The sequence below is a fragment of the Danio rerio genome, chromosome 4 (assembly GCF_049306965.1).
Source record: "Danio rerio strain Tuebingen ecotype United States chromosome 4, GRCz12tu, whole genome shotgun sequence".
NCBI classification, from domain to species: domain Eukaryota; kingdom Metazoa; phylum Chordata; class Actinopteri; order Cypriniformes; family Danionidae; genus Danio; species Danio rerio.
The window spans coordinates 2,620,191-2,639,521 of NC_133179.1; the positions used below are offsets into that span (position 1 = coordinate 2,620,191).

General features: G+C 40.0%; 1 protein-coding gene and 1 long non-coding RNA gene across 8 annotated transcripts in view; one reads left to right on the forward strand and one right to left on the reverse strand.

Moving 5' to 3' along the window:
- The window catches only part of si:ch73-89b15.3, a 36,329-nt gene extending 24,120 nt beyond the window's left edge, over positions 1–12,209 (forward strand). For 4 of the 7 annotated variants that reach the window (XM_073946857.1, XM_073946855.1, XM_073946856.1 and 1 more), the window contains one exon: positions 841–1,366. The gene's annotated coding sequence lies outside the window, so the exon portion shown is untranslated. Of the gene's footprint in view, positions 1–731; positions 1,367–10,800; positions 10,973–11,849 lie in introns of those variants that run through there. The other 3 variants (XR_012401701.1, XR_012401700.1, XR_012401702.1) reach the window with 2 other exon arrangements.
- On the reverse strand, positions 1,184–4,124 carry LOC141381552 (uncharacterized). Its single transcript, XR_012401703.1, has 3 exons — positions 3,160–4,124; positions 1,829–2,887; positions 1,184–1,735 (listed from the first exon to the last, which is right to left on the reverse strand). It is a non-coding gene; the product is annotated as an uncharacterized lncRNA (long non-coding RNA).
- Positions 12,210–19,331: the final 7,122 nt, after the last annotated feature.

Sequence of the window (19,331 nt, forward strand, 5' to 3'; positions counted from 1 at the left end):
CAAAATGTTTTAGCCAAGCTGAGTACACCTTCTCAGCATCCATATCTGACACTAAGCTACAAAAAGCAGGGGGGGGGGGTTCATCGAGATCTACCTGAGCCATACCTGTCAACCCTCTCGTTTTTCGTGGGATTCTCCCGTATTTTACAGTTCTATCCAGCTATCATCCCTTAAAGGTATTTTCCCGTATTTATCCCGTATTTTCAGTCTTTCTCTGAACAGCCGAGCCTCCCTATATGCAACCCATACTGCCGAACCACCAGGGGTCGCCCCTTGCTCTTAAACGCGAGTCTGTTCTGTGCTTTCGCTTTGTTTAGGAATGAAAACACTTATTAATAAATATTAAAAACAGCACGATTCCCTTTCCTATTGATTACAGGTGCCGTCGCCCATCCTATACAATCCTCAAAACAGTCATATAATGGTGCATGACTGTCAGCTGATGCGCTCCATAGTAATAAACAGATGCTGTTTGCCAAACGGATTCTGTACATGCGATTTGAAGCGGAGAGAATCTCTGGCTTTTGGGTGCGTGTATAAACAGACACACACACATAATTAATAATAATAACATATAAAGATGTCGATCCCTTATTATGGTGGGCATCCCTTATTTTCACATGCCAATGTTGACAGGTATGACCTGAGCTCAAACTCCCCTCTCGCCCTACAACGGGAGGGAGCCCAGTGCTCGAGGATCTTATAAGCTCAGGGCTCTCTACTTGGAAAAGATGCCAAACAAGCTTCATTATCAATCATCAGCTAAGTGTGAACTCTTGAAAAAGGAAGGCTCGTGGTGTCCTGCATAAACATCTTTATTTGTTTGTCTCTTTATCGCAGGAGTCAGATATCGCTATCGCCTGCTCTGCCGTCACAATGTTTGATTACTTCTGTTAAAATAAACAGCTGAAGCGGAAAGGTTAAACATATTCAGTGACTCAAATTCAGGGTTAATGATTCGGACAAACAGGCATTTGCATCCGGCCAAAGCTGTGCTGTGGACACTTTATTTTACTGACCAACCGAGCCCATATAACAGCAGACAAATGCACATTTCCCCACGCCAAGTGACTCCAAGATGCTCACTGCTACCAAACCCACAAACTAAACTACAGTTAGCATTCATAAGTTAGCGCGTCTCGAGTTATGTAGATATTCAGATATGCACATTCATCATCAGTGTGAGACCGGGCCTTTAATGTAATGGACTCATATGGAGAGGCCAAGCGTTTGATATTCAGAGTCTGTTTACAGTCGCTCGGGTGGGAGAACTGCAGAGGAGATGGGTAAATACATTTTACCATTGCTGTGTGCTAAAACACCATGAATTAAACATGCAAGGCTTTCTGGGAGACCAGTGACTTCAGTGAGAGGCCTCATTACTGACTCTGACTCTGAGAGTACACCTTAGCAACCACCGAGACACGAGAGTTGCTATTGTCCATTAAAAAAACTTCTGACAGTAGCCTAGCAACCATTCAGAACACCTTAGCAACCCCTTAACAACAACCAAAACATGTGATGTTATTTACTAGTACAAAAGCTCTTAGCAGCAGCCTAGCAACTACCTAAACACCTTAGCAACCCCCTAACAACAACCAAAACATGAGTGTTGTTATTTAGCAGCAACCTAGCAACCACCTAGAACACCTTAGCAACCCCTTAACAACAAAAACGTGTTGCTATTTACCAGTACAAAAGCTCTTAGCAGCAGCCAAGAAACCACCTAGAACATCTAAGCAACCCCTTAACAACCACCAAAACATGAACGTTGTTATTGACCATTAAAAAGAACTCTCAACCACAGTCTATTAACCATCTAGAACACCTTAGCAACCCCCTAACAACAACCAAAACACAAGTGTTGTTATTTACCAGAACAAAACCTCTTTGCAGCAACCTAGCAACGATTTAGACCCCCTTAGCAACCCCTTAACAACCACCAAAACATGTGTTGTTATATACCAGAACAAAATCTCTTAGCAGCAGCCTAGCAACCACCTAGAATACGTTAGCAACCCCTTATTAACCCCCAAAACAAGAACGCTGTTATTGATCATTTAAAAACTCCTATCAGCAGCCTAGCAACAACCTAGAAAACCTTAGCAACCCCCTAACAACAACCAAAACATGTGTTGTTATTTACCAGAACAAAATCTCTTAGCAGCAACCTAGCAACCACCTAGAACACCTTAGCAACCCCTTAACAACAAAAACATGTGTTGCTATTTACCGGTACAAAATCTCTTAGCAGCAGCCAAGAAACCACCTAGAACACCTTAGCAACCCCTTAACAACCACTAAAACATGAACGTTGTTATTGACCATTAAAAAAGGACTCCCAACAACAGCCTAGCAACCATCTAGAACACCTTAGCAACCCCCTAACAACAACCAAAACATTAGTGTTGTTATTTACCAGAACAAAACCTCTTAGCAGCAACCTAGCAACCAACCAGAATACGTTAGCAACCCCTTATCAACCCCAAAGCATGAATGTTGTTATTGATCATTAAAAAACTCCTATCAGCAGCCTAGCAACAACCTAGAACACCTTAGCAACCCCCTAACAACAACCAAAACATGAGTGCTGTTATTTACCAGAACAAAATCTTTTAGGAGCAACTTAGCAACCACCCAGAACTCCTTAGCAACCCCTTAACAACTACCAAAATATGAGTGCTGTTATTAACCAGTACAAAACCTCTTAGCAGCAGCCTGACAACCACCCATCTTAGCAACCACCTAAACATGAGTGTTATATTGACTAAACTACTAGCAACAGCCTAGCAACCACCTATAACACCTTAGCAACCCCTTAACAAGCATCAAAACATATGTGTTGTTATTTAAAAATAAAAACTCCTCGTGGCAGCCTAGCAACTACCTAAAACACCTTAGCAACCCCCTAACAACAACCAAAACATGAGTGTTGTTATTTACCAGTATAAAATCTCTTAGCAGCAACATAGCAACCACCTAGAACACCTTAGCAACTCATTAACAACAACAAAAACATGTGTTGCTATTTACCAGTATAAAAGCTCTTAGCAACAGCCTAGCAACCACCTAGAACACCTCAGCAACCACTTAACAAGCACCAAAACATATGTGTTGTTATTTAAAAATAAAAACTCCTCGTGGCAGCCTAGCAACTACCTAAAACACCTTAGCAACCATCTAAACATGAGGGTTCTTATTGATTTGTACATAAAACTCTTACCAGCAGCCTGACAACTACCCAGAACATCTTAGCATCTTACATCTTATTATTTTCATCAGTCATTTGTAAATCGAAGCTCAAGACTATCCATACAGGTGTAAGACTGCGCAGACATCCAGCCTGCAGTCAGACAAAATTAGCATCTGAACTGATATCAACAAGACTGATGGTGTTTGTACATCCCCTACTAAATGAACTGATGCTTCAGTCGTGGATCTGACTTCATACTGATGATTTGTGGACGTGTGTCCTCATAAAACACTCGCTCTGAGCATCTGAACGCAGACCAGCGTTTTAATCCACGGCTCAGTGCTCAGCGTCCGTCTGTGACAGAGAGACGAAGGTGATTTATGGAGCTGTTTGTTATTCACACTCTGGCCTTTGCTGCTTAATACTGTGCTTAAACAGAATATGTGAAATTAATGAGAGGAGTGGGAGGATGCCACCAAAAACATATTCATATTCAGCTCAGATGTAGCAACAGTGTCATTTAGAGAAAACATTATTATTTAATTTTGATTATGCTTGTTTGCAAATTATTTATTTTGTATTTTACACATTTTATAAACATAAACAATAAACATTACCAACAGAAAGTGGGTAGCACAATCGCCTCACAGCAAGAAGGTTGCTGGTTCGAGCCCCGGCAGGGTCAGTTGGCATTTCTGTGTGGGTTTCCTCCGGGTGCTTAGGCAAGCCATTGTACAAAGATAGCTTGTTGTGGAGACAATTAAAAACAAAGATACTTTAAAGGGGCTAATAACATTGACCTTAAAATGGTGTTTAAAAAATTAAAAGCTGCTTTTGTTCTAGCCGAAATAAAACAAATATTTCTCCAGAAGAAAAAAAAATATTAAAATATAAAAAAATCCTTGCTCTGATAAACATAGTTTGGGAAATAATAATAAAAAAAAGTTACTGGAGGGCGATTAGTTTTGACTTCAGTTTTGACACTTGATCACGGGCCGCAGTTTCTTCAGCGTTTAATAAAACAAAGAGCTGCCACTAAACCCAGGAGTGTGTGCGTTTCCATGGCAACCGCATGGATTGAGCCTGCTGGATTTTTTTCGGAGGAAACTCCAGCAGGAGAACAGACACAGACGGCGTGCTATATAGATGTGAGAGACATCTTCTCATTTATGAAGTAGAAAACTTTGTTGCTAGTATGGTTTTAACTCACAAACACCATAATGTCATTCATTCATTCATTCATATTCATTCATCCATATTCATTCATCCTTCCTTCCGTCCGTCCATTCATCCGTTTGTCCATCCGTCAGTCCATTCATTCATCCACTAATTTATTCATCCATCCAACCATTTATCCACCCATTCATTTATCAATTCATCCATTTATTTATTATTTCATACATCTGTTCATTCATTTATCCATCCAATCATCCATCCATTCATTAATTCATCCATCCATCTATTCAATAACTCATCCATCCATCCATTCATTTATTCATCCATCCATCCATTTATTTAATCATACATTTAACCATCCAATCTTCCTTCCATTCATTTATCCATTCAATCATCCATCCATCCATCCATTCGTTCATTTATCCATACATTCATCTTCATATTCATTTATCAAACCATCCATCTATCGAATTATTTATCAATCCATCCATCTATTCATCCATCGATTCATTTATCAATCCATCCATCCATTCATTCAATCATCCATCCATTAATTTATCCATTCAATCATTCATCCATCCATCCAAAGAATTCATCAATCCAGCCATTAATTTATTCATCCATCAGTTCATTTAGTCATACATTCATCCTTATATTCACTCATCCATCCATCCATCTATTCATTCATTCATCCACCATCCATCTATTCAATTATCCATCCATCAGTTCATTTATAGATACATTCATCCACCCATCCATTCATTCAATTAACCATCCATTCATCGATTCATTTATCAATCCATCCATCCATTCATCAATCCATCCATACATTGATTCATTTATTCATCCAATCATTCAATCATCCATCTATTTATCAATCTATTCAATCATCCATCCATTCATTTATCCATTCAATCATCCATCCATTCATTTATACATTCAATCATCCATCTATCCGTTCATTTATTCATCCATCTATCTATCCATCCATCCATCCATCCATCCATCTATTCATTCTTTCATTCATCCACCCATCCATCAGTTTATTTATCCATTAATTTATCCATGCATTCATCCACCCACCCATCCATCCGTCCGTCCATCCATCCATCCATCCATCCATCCATCAATTTATCCATTCATCGATTCAATCAATTATTCATCCATCATTTATCCATCCATTTATTCATCAAACCATGCATCCATTTATCCATTCACCCATTTATTGTTTGTTTATTCATTAATTCATCCACTAACCCATTCATTCATTCATTCATTTATCCACTAATCTATTCATTCATTCTTTCATTCATCCACTAATTCATTCATTCATTCATTTATCCACTAATTCATTCATTCATTCATTCATTCATTCATTCATTCATTCATTCATTCATTTATCCACTAATCTATTCATTCATTCATTCATTCATTCATGCATTTATTATTTGTTTATTAAATTGCAGCAATATATCTAACAATAAAGACATTTGTAATTTTATAAGTTGTCCATGATTCTAAAGCAATGCTGCTCTTTCTAACTATCCTGAAAAATAAATCACACGTGTCTCGAGGTTTTCCACAAAAAGTAAATAAATAAAAAAGTAAAAAGCACAGATTTCTCGAGCAGCAAATCAGCACTTGGGGTAAATATTAGAAAAAATCCTTTCAAGTTCACAAGTCTACAATAATGGTTTTGTCTTCACCTGCACATCTCCACAAATCAGATTACACCATCACAGAGACAGAGGAGTCTAATGTAATCACGTCAGCTTCTGAATGAATTGGTAAGCGTGTGTACGGTGTGTTTTGCCTGAGATCTGCGGGCTTGCAAACACTGAGCTGTGTGTAAATGCAGACGCAGATGTGTGAGGTGCAGCACAGACACACACAAACACACAAACACACACACACACACACACACACATACTGAATACTAATGACAGATTCAGCAGAAAGCTTCTCTCTATGAGCTCCAGAGAGCAGAGGATTCAGCCAAACGTCCTCCAGTCTGAAGATCTCCAGAGAAAACACTGATACGGATGATCTGCAGCTCAGATTTACCTCGCATTATTACTCTCACAGTCAATATACTAACAACTAGAGCTGGGCAAACATTAATCAGGATTACTGCATGCAAAATAAAAGCTTATAGATATGTCTATCTAGCTAGGGATGGATGGATGGATGGATGGATGGATGGATGGATAGATGGATAGAATATAGATAGATAGATAGATAGATAGATAGATAGATAGATAGATAGATAGATAGATAGATAGATAGATAGATAGATAGATAGATAGATAGATAGATAGATAGATAGATAGATAGATAGATAGATAGATAGATAGATAGATAATTAAATATGACGCTCTCCAAGGGAGCAAAAATAATTATAAAGAAAATTAACAATTGTTTTGTTTGTGTTGTGCTCAATAGAATAAACAACAACAGCACAATAAACAGTATGCCGCTCATGACTGTCTTGAGGACTGATTTCTCTTCATTTCCTATACATATATAATAAAATGGAGCAAAAAAAAAAAAAGCAATGGAGTTCAGATGCGAACTCTGATCAAGGGTTTTAGTGCATAATTAATGCTTTGAGGCGCTTCAGAAACATCTCTCCTGCTCCAGAAACACAACTTTTATCATCAGAACGGGCCGGAAAAAAGATCACGTCGCCGTTATGAATTAATCAGATGAAAGTCTTTTATCATTCAGCGCCCGCAGGAGGAAGAGCTCCGAGACACAATTAAAGAGGAGCAGCGAAAAATACAATCATCATCACAAGCAGAAACACAAGAGAATCATTCGGTGTGTCCAGAAACTGAAGCGCAAAGACAAACATCGAACTATATTATCATCCACAGCTAGCTTTTGTTGAAGTGCGAACGAAGCATCTGAACACTTCAAAGTGACTCACTTGAATCATCTGTGAAGAGATTCAGAATCAAAAGCATTTATAGTCTTGGTGTTATTCTGGAGTCAGATCTGAGTTTCAGTGTCAGAGCAGTAAGTAAATCAGCATACTATCATCTCAAAAACATTGAGGAATCAGATGCTCTGGGACTTAGAGAAGCTTGTTGATGCTTTTATCAGCAGCAGGGTGGATTACTTTAATGGACTCCTTACTGTCCTTCACATAAAGACAGTCAGACAGTTGCAGCTCATCCAGAATCCAAAAATCAGAGCACATCACACCTGTCCTCAGCTCTTTACACTGGCTTCCAGTTACATTCAGAATAGATTTTAAAGTATCATTACTTGTTTATAAATCCCTAAATGGCCTCAATACATTACAGATATGCTCACCGAATACATGCCAAATAGATCACTCAGATCTTTAGGATCAAGTAAATAAAGAAATCCAGGAGTTCAGTCAAAGCAGGGTGAACCGGCCTTCAGCTACTAACAGTGCAGCTGGAATCAGCTTCCAGAAATGATCAGATGTGCTCCAACATTAGGCACATTCACAAGTGAGACTTATTGAAACAGGACTGACAGATGTGATTCATTATAATTGTAAGCATGTACAGTAATTAATGGAGGAGAATTAATTAAAGGAAGGTCACTGTACAGCACTTGTGCTCCCTGTGGGACGGTGCTGCTGTTCTGTACCTCATTAAATCAGTGTCAAATTCACAATCAGCTTCAGTCAATGCATGAAGCATCTTTGCAAATTAATGTAGGTTAAAACTAATTACATGAATGTCCAATTATAATGTTTCAGGAAAGTAAATAAGTTCCAGTAATGATCTATAGTGTAAAAAAATGATTTTTAGTTGAATCAAATGAACTTTTCTAGTCATATCAACTTACATCAATCACACTGACTAAAATATCAAGTTCATCTTTGTATAACTTTAAAACAGTTTACTTGAAACCTAATTAACTTATTACAATAGGATAAAGCAACATAAGCACATTTGTTTTCTTGACTTTTTATTTTCTACAGTGTCTTGTACCAACATCTTCAATATATTTTTGATCATTTGCATGAAGAATATATGGCTGGATCTATTTTTTTGTTTTGTTTTTTATATTGTTATCATATGGATTAAGAATATACGACTTATTAAGATAATATTTGAAGTCTATAACAGCATTTACTCACCTTCATGTCCTTCCGAATCCGTATGATTTTCTTTCTCCTATAGAAAAAACAAACAGAAATGTTTTTTCAGGATGTTTTTTTTTTCTTCACTTTTTAAAGAACTGCATCATCATCAATTAGCCTAATTAATGATATTATAAGTAACAATTTAGCGTTAAAATTAATAATATCATATACTTGAACAAAGTGCTTTCCCTGTAAACAGAATATATTATCAGCATGTTTTTAAGTCATTAAATTGCTACTATTTTCCGAACATTTATCATTTGTTTCTTGGTTTTCTGAACATGGCATCATTCTGGAAACATCATTGAAATATTACTTTCAAATGTTCTTTTTTGGGGATAATTTTTAAATAGATTTTACACATGGGAGGCCATACAAAATTCCCCAAATGCAATAGAACAAAAACTAAAATATAATCTTCTCTGATTGTTATAAAACGAATCACATTTTCTTAAAATGTTAGACAAACGTCCAGTTAAAATACTTTAAAGGGAACCTATTATGCCCCTTTTTACAAGATATAAAATAGATGTGTCCCTAGTGTGTGTGTGTGTAAATAAATATCTCTAAATATAATAAATATAACTCTTTAAAACTACCCCTGTAAGGCTTTAATGATAGTGGCGTTTTGGTGACTGTCGCTTTAAATTCAAATTAGATTGAGCTCTTTTTATAAGAGGGCGGAGCTACAGATGCCAGCACAGTGGCAGATTCAAAACAAGACTAATGTCCTATGCTAATGAGGGAGAGATGGTCACTAGTGGGCGGGGCTTTCCCACTCTGATGACATGTACAAAGGGGGAGTGTCAATCAAAGTGTTTCTGCAGACTGTTTTCATCAAGTGTGATTATAAACAATACAATTAATAATTATTTACCATTAGAAGCTGCTTATATTCACACACTGCTGTCACACAACTGTGTTTAAACCCCTTCTAAAGTGATTTTTGCATAATAGGTGCCCTTTAGGTCTAAATATTGTTGTGCTATAACTTTAGAGACCGGAAAACATTACAGTAAAGTTCTGTGAGCAGCGGCAGCATGTTCATGCTAGTGTTTGGCTTTAGTTTTCCTCAGATACACTGGCAGAGAGTTCACATCACTGCCTTATTTTAGCTCCTGCGCTAATGCAGAGACAGAAAGAGAAAACCAGGACAACTTTACTGCCGCCAGACGCCTCACACACACCTCGAGACAGTAACACTATCTCACACACACACACAGCCTGTAGAAAGGCCTTCATCTGATACACTTAGAGAGAAAAGTTTCTTTCATCGCTTTAGCAGGTTAGCACTTCTGTGTGTGTGTGTGTGTGTGTGTGTGTGTGTGTGTGTGTGTGTGTGTGTGTGTGTGTGTTAACTGGTTTAACTATACTTGTAAGACCTCAGTTGTCCTCACTTTTATTGCGAGACATCAAAACAACCTACTCGTGAGGACATTTAGCTGATCCTCACTTATATAAAAGCTTATAAATCAGCCAGAACATGTGTTTTATTAGTATCTAATGACTGGCACTTGATTCTGTGAGGGTAGAAACAAAAATAAACAAGTCTATGTCCTCACTAAGACAGTGAAACAAACCTGCGTGTGTGTGTGTGTGTGTGTGTGTGTGTGTGTGTGTGTGTACACTTTGTATTTCTTATGTTGTGGGGACCAAATGTGCCTACAAGTATAGCAATAGTAGTTCATTTTGACCTCATGGGGACCTTTTTGTAAATACACACAGTAAAAGTAAATAACACAGAATGAAGTATTTCATTTATTCACTTATTTTCCTTCAGCTTAGTCCCTTTATTAATCAGGGGTCGCCAGCGGAATGAACCGCCAACTTATCCAGCATATGTTTTACGCAGCGGATGCCCTTCCAGCTGCAACCCAGTACTGGGAAACAAGTATACACACTCATACACTACAGACAACTTCGTTTATTCAATTTCCCTTTAGCACATTGGTTTGGACCGTGGGGGAAACAGAAGAACTCGGAGGAAACCAGGAGGAAGCACATGCAAACTCCACACAGAAATGCCAACTGACCCAGCCGGGACTTGAACCAGCGACCTTCTTGTAATGAGGTGACAGTGCTAACTACTGAGCCACCTTGTTGCCCCATGAAGTATTTTAAAAATAAAAAAGGCAGATAGTTTCCAGTGATTAAGATTAATTCCAGTTTAGGGTTGAGTTATAGGGAGGGAATTTAAAGTTTGACCAGTATTAAAATTTCAATTTCTATGGGAAGTCCCCTTAAAGATAGTTGTACAATGTGTGTGTGTGTGTGTGTGTGTGTGTGTGTGTGTGTGTGTGTGTAGAGCTGACCGGCTCTCAGAGGAGAAACTCCCTCTGCTGCATCATAGTTTCTGCTGCCATGACAACAGTGGAATCCTGACAGACACTTTCAAAGGCAGATGAGGGTTCTATAATGACATCAAGAGTTCCACCAGCAACTTTCAACATTCATTCAGCAAAACGGCTTCAAGAGAGGTCATTATTATTATTATTATTTGATTAAAATTGTGGAAAAATGTTTGAGGAACTAAACTAACAGTTCATATGAGGCAAAGCCACCCCCAGCTTTATTGTAAAGCATGTAGTTACAAAAAAATACCAGAAACAGAGCTTTAAATGGGAGCTATTATGCAAAAATCACTTTTATAAAATCACTTTTATTATTTAAACACAGTTGTGTGGCAGCAGTGTGTGAATAAAAGCAGCTTCTAAAGGTTAAAAGGTATTAGTTCTATGTTTTATTAACACACTTGATAGAAACAGTCTGCAGAAACACTTCGATGGACATTCTACCTTTGTACGTGTCATCATAGAGGGAAAACCCCGCCCACTATTGATCATCTCTCTCTCATTAGCATATTATGTTAGTCTTGTTTTTGAATCTGCCACTATGCTGACACATGGGAATGTGTAGCTCCGCCCTCTTTTGAAAAGAGCCCAATCTCATTTGCATCTAAAGCGACAGTCACCAAAACTCTACAATTAGGATCAAAGCCAATAAGGGGCAGTTTCAAAGAGTTATAAACGTTATTAGTGTGATATTTTAAGCTGAAACTTCACACACACACACTTGAGGGACATCAGAGACTTATTTGACATCTTGTAAAAAGCAGCATAATAACTCCCCTTTAAGATGATAAAGGTTGTTGGCATAATCTGTGCGCTAAATCCAAGTCTTAATATGTCAAAAGTCTGAAGTCGTAAGATAACAAAACATTTTTGCTAAACATTTTTAATTATTGCATTTCATTCGATTGCCAAGGCGATATAGACTCATTTTAGAAGCCCAATGACACAAATACTTATTTCTTTACCACAGTAAAGCTCAAACGAGTGTGTGTGTGTGAACTAGGTTCGGAGGTTCGTTCAGCATGATGAAAAACACAGGGTAGAGTATCATCACTGGGCTCGTTACCATGACGACCCCGCATCAGTGAAGAGCAGGATGACAATGTGTGTCGAAGGGCCACACACACCCACAAACTAACTCACCAAACACAAACGCACGCACACACAAATACATTAAACACCCTTATACACCAAATAGACAGACACACACACACACACACACACACACACACACACACACACACTTGTACATCTATCTTTATGGACTCTCCACAATGATGTTTCTACTGTACATACTGGATATTCTCTCCCCCTACCCCTAAACCCAAGCATCATTAAAAACAATCTGCAGTTTCACATTTACAAAATACTTCTTTCTGTGTGATTTTCCTCATGGAGACCAAAACAACTGTCCACGAGATCTAAATTTAGTGGTACTGATATACTTGTGTTATAATTTAGTCATTTTCTATAGGGTTCTTCCTTTTTCCTTCAGCCGATTTGAATGTTAGCACTCAATTAAATGGGCATTATCAGTGGTTCTAAGCTGATAAGGGGGCTTCTGCACCTACTGGTAGGCTTAGAAGGCTGTTATCATCCATCCACATCCTAGGTAGCAAAGAATTCTGGCCCAGATTTGCCATGAATCTGGCACAGCAGGCATTCATCCGGCTCTGGCATGCAGCATGTGGGCCAATCATGACCCGGATTTGGCAGAGATAGTACCATCTTTATGGCGGCACACAATACTTGGGCCAGATATCAAATGTAGTATTTGGCCCAGATGCTAACAAAAGATATGTGGGCCATGTATGTTGGGCCTATTTTGACCCACATTTAAAATACATTTTTATTATTTTTGAATGAAGGAAAACAAAATCTACCAATCAGGTCACTTCGGGAAAAATCACACCCAAAGCGCACCTAAAAGGCAATGCTTTATAGGTTTATCAATTCCTTTGCAGTCGTGACACACCAACATATCTGGCCCAGTTCAGGACCAGTTATAGGTTATTAAGTTGGCCCAGACATGGTCCATTTTTGGACCTTGTCTGGAAGTCAGACTTGGTCCAGTCATGCTTCAGGCAGACACAATGAAATTCAGCACATAACATCGCCATCTAATTCCAACTATACTTCCTCAGCAAGCTGACACAGTTCATAAAGACGTGAAGAGAACAAATACAGACTGAGATGTAATTTCGGCGTGGAACTCCGGAGAGGCACGTTCAGGAAATGAATATTAAGTTAATGTGACAGCTTATCTCTCTGGAAGGAGCTTTTATTGAAACTATTAAACTTAGTTTAACGACTGCATCTTTTATTCATGAGAACGGCGGCGTTCCAGAGGACACCAAATGAGGCCTTTAAGGAGGCGTCGGTGGAGGGAAAACGGCACAGACCCAGAAGAAACTGCAGCACACACGCTCATGCATGACTGAATGACTGAAATCTCTTTCAGATTTAATGCGCAAATAGAAGGTTGGATGCAAAACATGTCACTAGCAGACGTATTGCACACAACTGGGATGTACATAAAACCTTTCTATACACTTTTATATACACATATACGCTTATTTAACAATTCACTTTATATGCCAATCACATAACAGCTGCACGTATAACGTTGTATATAGTAATATTCCTGTATACACCTGTCAACATGCACTGCAAACAAGGCTGACTTATTGTCGGCAATGCAAACCAAACACCTACTCCATTCATACAGTGACGAGACAGCCCATAACAGAGCACCTCTGACCCCATACTCTCAGAGCACCCTCCACATACCATGAAGGAAAAATGGCTCTCGTTAATATTATTATTATTAAGAAAATTACTATTTTTTAATTATTGGTGACTATAGAACAAAACTACGATGTTTAAATATGTGTAACTTCTCCATTAAACATCACTTGGAAAAAGAATATGCATATTTTCCCCATTATTTAACATCTGAAAAGATGGACTGTTTTGCATTGACATTTTCTTCAAATACACACACACACACACACACATATATATATATATATATATATATATATATATATATATATATATATATATATATATATATATATATATATATATATAAATAATATTTGACATTTTGATATTAAAATCAATTTACAGTAGTTTATGAAATCAAACACAAATAATAATAATTTCACTAAAAACAAGTACCTATAAAGACAAATCATAATATCATAGCATTGCTATTACTATATGTTAATTTTAAAAAGTGATCACATTATGTTTTGTTTATATTATTATTATTATTCATCTTAAAATTAGTTCAACAGCATTATTACAGTGTATAAAATCGTGTTAAAATGATGAGTTTTCCAATCATACAGAGATCACAGGTCATGGAAAGACTGCAGGGCCTGTCAGACTGACTGTACAGCTCTTCAGATCATCATGCAAACAGTAGAAGAAAAAGGAGGACATGAAGAAGAAGAAGAAGAGAGCCCCAGGCCAAACACGCATGCGATCCTCATACAAAAGACTCTTTATGCACACACACACACGCACGCACACACACACACACACACACACACACACACACACACACACACACACACACACACACACACACACAACTGAAATAGTAACAGGATAAATCAGTTCATGTGAGTTTCTAATTGTCCTGTTTACTCAAAGAAAAGAAACGATCTTTGTGTTTTTACATGTTAGGGACACTGAAACCCTCCGTTATCTCTGAGTTCTGATGGAAACAGAGCAAAAACAAATGCCCGACAGAGCAGTAAACGTGTACTGACTAGAATTACTGCAGTAATTCTGTGCTGACTTTCTCTAGTAAACGCAGCAGAGTTTGATTTATTCTCTGTCCTCTTTCTGTGTCGACGGGTCGCTGTACGCCGTGTTTTATTGTGGATCACGGCCATGAGAGCTGCTCCAGCCTGACCCATGATGCCCTGCTGATAATGGCCGTCATTTAGCTCAGTGTGCTAGCGCTGCAGTTAGCGTTTCGCTTGCCATGTGAGGCGGGCAGCGTTTCAGATTAAACAGCCTGTGTCTCGAGGCCTCAGATGATGACCACCTGACCTGATTCCATCCCAAAAAAACAGGTGCTGTCAGGTTAAAACCGTGGTAAACCTTTGTCATCCCATGCCTCTCCATCCCTCTGTAGGACATAGTGAGGTGTTTGTGGATGGACGTGGAGCATCTGATAAACTGCAGTGATAAACTCTTTCAGCCTGAGGCCTGGAGAACAAGGCTGTATTGTGGACACGTGCTTCCAAACGCGTGGTTGTCATGCATGAGGAAGGAAATTAGCACATAAACGCCCCGCACAATTGATTTTTGTTCATCGGTGCTTTGTCTTGCTTTCCAGGACAAACATCTACAGATTCTTAAATCAAGATACATCAATGAAGATGTGAATTTATATAGATTTTACACTTAAAAATAAGTGTGTTCACGCTTGAAAACTGAAAACCTGCTTACAGCTATACAAAAAGATGAAGCTAGAGTTGTCAAATATCAACTGTTGGGTTAAAAAGCGTCATTTAGGGTGCTTTCACACCTACACTTTTGTTTCGGAACGTATCTCATTTGCCCAGTTAGCGCGGTTCATTTGGCATATGTGAACAGGGCAATCGCGCTCTGTTCCGCGCCAAAGTAATCGCACCGAGACCAACTGAGTGAGGTGGTCTCGGCTCGATTGAAACGAACCCTAGAGCGGTTCGATTGCAGTGAGAAAGCGATCCAATTCGAGCGCGGTTATATCACAGTGCTTTATGGATATGTAATAGGCTTACGGCTATATGAAGAGAGAATTATGAGTATGGCGGGAAGTTTCGCGAGTCTCCGGATGCCCGCAAACGAGTGATAATCTCCCGGTAATCTCGCGTCTCCCTCCCGGTCCTCAAATAGGCATCGTCTCACACCCTTCTCACCCCTCCCCACCGCATCTCTCCTGATACGTCGTGCGCGCTCACACTGTCAATCATCACCAAACCACCTCCTCTCCTGACAGCTTAGCAGGACACTGCAAAATAAACCCTGACACTCTGACCAATGTGAGGAGAGTTTACTCGCACGTGACTTGTTTTAGCTCTTTTGGTCCGATTAGAAACTTTGCAGTGTGAAAGCGAACCGCTCCAAGAGCAAAGAGCAACAATGTAACAATTGTAATCTCTGTTTCGGAACAACTGAATCGATTCACAGGTGTGAAAGCACCCTTGAATTGAACTGAAAAAAATACCCAAACATGTTTTGTTCATATTTGACCCAACTCTAATTTACAACTACCCAGAATTTTTTTTTTCAATTGTATCAATTTTGACATATTTGTTTGTTTCTGGGTCACAATGCACCAGAATGTATAAGAAATGTGTTTACTTTTTTCTAAGTAAAACCTTCCACCTTAAAGCTTTTCAAAGTTATTTTAAACATTTTCTCATCAAAGTTTGCCATCAAACTAAGAGTATATTGTGCGAATGTTGTGTGATTATTTACTTTACTGAGCGATGAGTGATCTCAGACAGGGCGGCGGATGTTTCATTGTTCTCTGTCCATCCAGAAAGCTTCATCTGGCTTTTGTGGGAGAAACTCGGAGTGATAAATGTGTCATTGTGACCTCAGAGTAACAAAAGAGGAGACGGTCAGCGTCCAGAACAATGTCAGATGTCCAGCAGATACGGCAGCACAACAGAGCGTCTGTCTGGGAAAAGCTCAAATCAGCTCTCTTTTATACATTTAACAATGAAATGAAGAGCAAATGGAGACGTAAAGTCAATGCAACGTCAAAATAGAGCCTCTATATTACCTTAATTCCTCCTGCTGGTCTTATTGTGAATAAAAGATCGGTACATGGCTCACTTTTTTAGCCACCTGGATTAAAAATAAAACAAAAAATTACATTAAAGGGCACCTATTGTGCAAAAATCACAGTTAAGAGGCACTTGTGCTCTCAGTATGGTGTTCGGGGGCCCCTAGGCTGCCCGCAGGCCAACTTTGGAGCCCCTCGGACCCCCAGGGGGCGATCCGGGGCCCATGACACGTGCAACTTATTCCATTCATTTTTTAGGTGTTTCAAGGACAGTGTCTGATCGGCCCCAAATTGACATATATGTTGCGTCACGGGCCCCCGACGCAAGTTCCACAGACATAACGGCTTATTTGCTCAAAAAAAAAAACAATGACCGCGAACCACCTATAGACTGGTCCTATGGACACCTAGAGGGCCCCGAAAATTGGCATGGGGGTCGTGTAGGGGCCCCTGACACGGGACTCAGGGGAGCCACAGATAGCTTCTACGTGAAGTGTTTCGCTGACATGGTCCCCAAACTGACATATATGTTGCGTCACGGGGCCCCGGGGCCGCCACCAAAGTTCTGCGGTAGCACGGGCTAATTTGCTAAAAAAAGCCCCCCATGACCACCTATGGAATTCCATTGAATAAGTTGCAGGTGGGACAAGGACGTACAGGAGAGTCAAAAGGTTGCAGGACCCCCAAATTTGGCACAGAGTACCGCCATCGGTTCCCCAGCCAGGTCCCTAAGTTCTGTTGCCCTAGCTGCTTACTGAGCCTTTTATGCCTGGCCAACAAAAACACCCTCTTAGGCCTCATCCTATAGAGCTCTATGTGAGATAGAGGGACATACAAATAATCCATAAAAATTGTCAGGGTGTCCCTCGAGCTAGCCCTCTTGGTAGGCCACCGAGGACCTTGTGACGCAACTCTGTACCAAATCTGGGGTCCCTGGGGCCTTCTGTGGCCGAAGGGAGGCTGCTGACATGTGTAACTTATCCCATTCATTTTAATTGGTGGTCCGTGGATGCCCGGCGGAATGGCCACGTGTTCCCAAATGGCTCCAAATTAAAATGGGCTGACTGGCAGGGGCCCCTCAAAAGATCTGCAAAGTTTGGGGCCCACAGGTCCTTTGCAAGTGCTTAATTGGCGGGGCGAAGGAGAGGCGGATTGAATAGTTTCCTCTGAATATTTATTTCAGATTTTTTTCAAGTGCTTCCCCTGCACCGAGGGGTACGAAATTTGAATAGGTGGTGCATGGGGCCTTGACAAAACTGTAGTCGAAGCCCCCACCGTTTTGTGCCAAAATAAAGGTCCCTTTGACCGCTTAAACAAAAAGGTCCCACAGGCAACTTATTTGAGTGGGCCCAGATAGCAGTTCCTGGACAGTGTTTTTTTAGGCAACAGAAGTCTTTTGGTGAGCTCTGACATGGAAAAAAAATGCTGGATGGGGCCTCTTGACCCGTCTACTCCCCCTAATGAACCCCAAAATCGTTTCTGCTGTGAATGGTGACCCTTTACAGAGATGTCCACGGACAGCCTACCTAGGCCTGTTTAAATAAGCTACAGGTGGAAAGCTTTTTCTTGATCCATGTGCTAGAGCCACAAAACCTCAAAAAAGTGCCAAAGAAACCTATTGAGGTGGATATGCATGCCCGTCTGGGCCATTTCCAGGTGTCGAAACGTTGAAATTCCACTGTCCACGAACAGCCTATTTCATACAATAGTATAGATTGTACGTAGGATGTCCATATCTCAGCTTCTGAACACAGTAGAGAGCCCAAACCTGCGTTTCTGTGCTAGTCTGGACACGCTCTGTCTAGGGTGCGAATTTGATGAAGATTGGAAAAACTTGAAAATTTGACCCAAAAAAACCTCAAGGGGTACCCCTTATAGATTTTTTGGGTCAAATTTTCGACTTTCTCCAATCTTCCTCAAATTCACAGCATGGACAGGGCATGCCCAGACTAGAACAGGAACGCAGGTTTCAGCTTGCTAGGCCTTGTACAAGCTGAGATCTGGACATCCCACCTGCAATCTAGCAATCTATTCCATTCATTAAAATAGGTGGTTGCTGGACAGTAGAATTTTGAGGTTTTACCAGCAGGGGGCAACCCAGGGGGAGGTGGGGATCTACATCCACAGGTTTGTTTGGGGATCTGTTGAGGTTTGATCACTTGGGTAGGTGGATCATGTAAAACATCCCACATGTAACTTATTTGACTGGGCCCAGATAGGCTGTTCGTTGACAGTGCTTTTTTAGGCCACAGAAGTCTTTTGGTGAGCTCTGACATGGAAAAACACTGTTGGGTGGGGCCTCCTGACCCCTCTGCTCCTCCTAATGAACCCCCAAAATCGTTACTGCTGTGAATGGTGCCCTTTTAGCAGGGGTCTCCACAGCCAGCCTACCTAGGCCTGTTCAAATAAGCTACAGGTGAGATGCTTTTTCTTGATCCATCTGCTAGAGCCACAAAACCTCAAAAAAGTGCCAAAGAAACCTATTGAGGTGGATATGCAAGCCCCCTGGGCCATTTCCAGGTGTCGAAACGTTGAAATTCCACTGCCCACGAACAGCCTATTTCATACATTGGGATAGATTGTCTGTGGGATGTCCATATCTCAGCTTCTGGACACAATAGAGAGCCCAAACCTGCGTTTCTGTGCTAGTCTGGACACGCTCTGTCTAGGGTGCGAATTTGAAGAAGA